General features: G+C 59.0%; 1 protein-coding gene across 1 annotated transcript in view; it reads left to right on the forward strand.

Moving 5' to 3' along the window:
• Positions 1 to 238: 238 nt before the first annotated feature.
• TIGD4 (tigger transposable element derived 4) overlaps positions 239 to 244 on the forward strand; it is a 3,669-nt gene continuing 3,663 nt past the window's right edge. The window contains exon 1 of the mRNA XM_032246401.1: positions 239 to 244. This exon is cut by the window's right edge and continues 1,299 nt beyond it. The gene's annotated coding sequence lies outside the window, so the exon portion shown is untranslated.

Genomic DNA, 244 nt, shown 5'->3' on the forward strand with positions numbered 1-244 from the left:
TAACACCGCTCATCCGTGGAGCGCCCACACTCGCACAGAAGTAACACCGCTCATCCGTGGAGAGCCCACACTGGCACAGAAGTAATACCGCTCATCCGTGGAGCTCCCACACTCGCACAGAAGTAACACCGCTCATCGGTGGAGCGCCCACACTCGCACACAAGTAACACCGCTCATCAGTGGAGCGCCCACACTCACACAGAAGTAACACCGCTCATCCGTGGAGCGCCCACACTCGCACAGA

Source organism: Sapajus apella, unplaced genomic scaffold (genome assembly GCF_009761245.1).
Source record: "Sapajus apella isolate SASKATOON/1434 unplaced genomic scaffold, GSC_monkey_1.0 scaffold61, whole genome shotgun sequence".
Taxonomy (NCBI): Eukaryota; Metazoa; Chordata; class Mammalia; order Primates; family Cebidae; genus Sapajus; species Sapajus apella.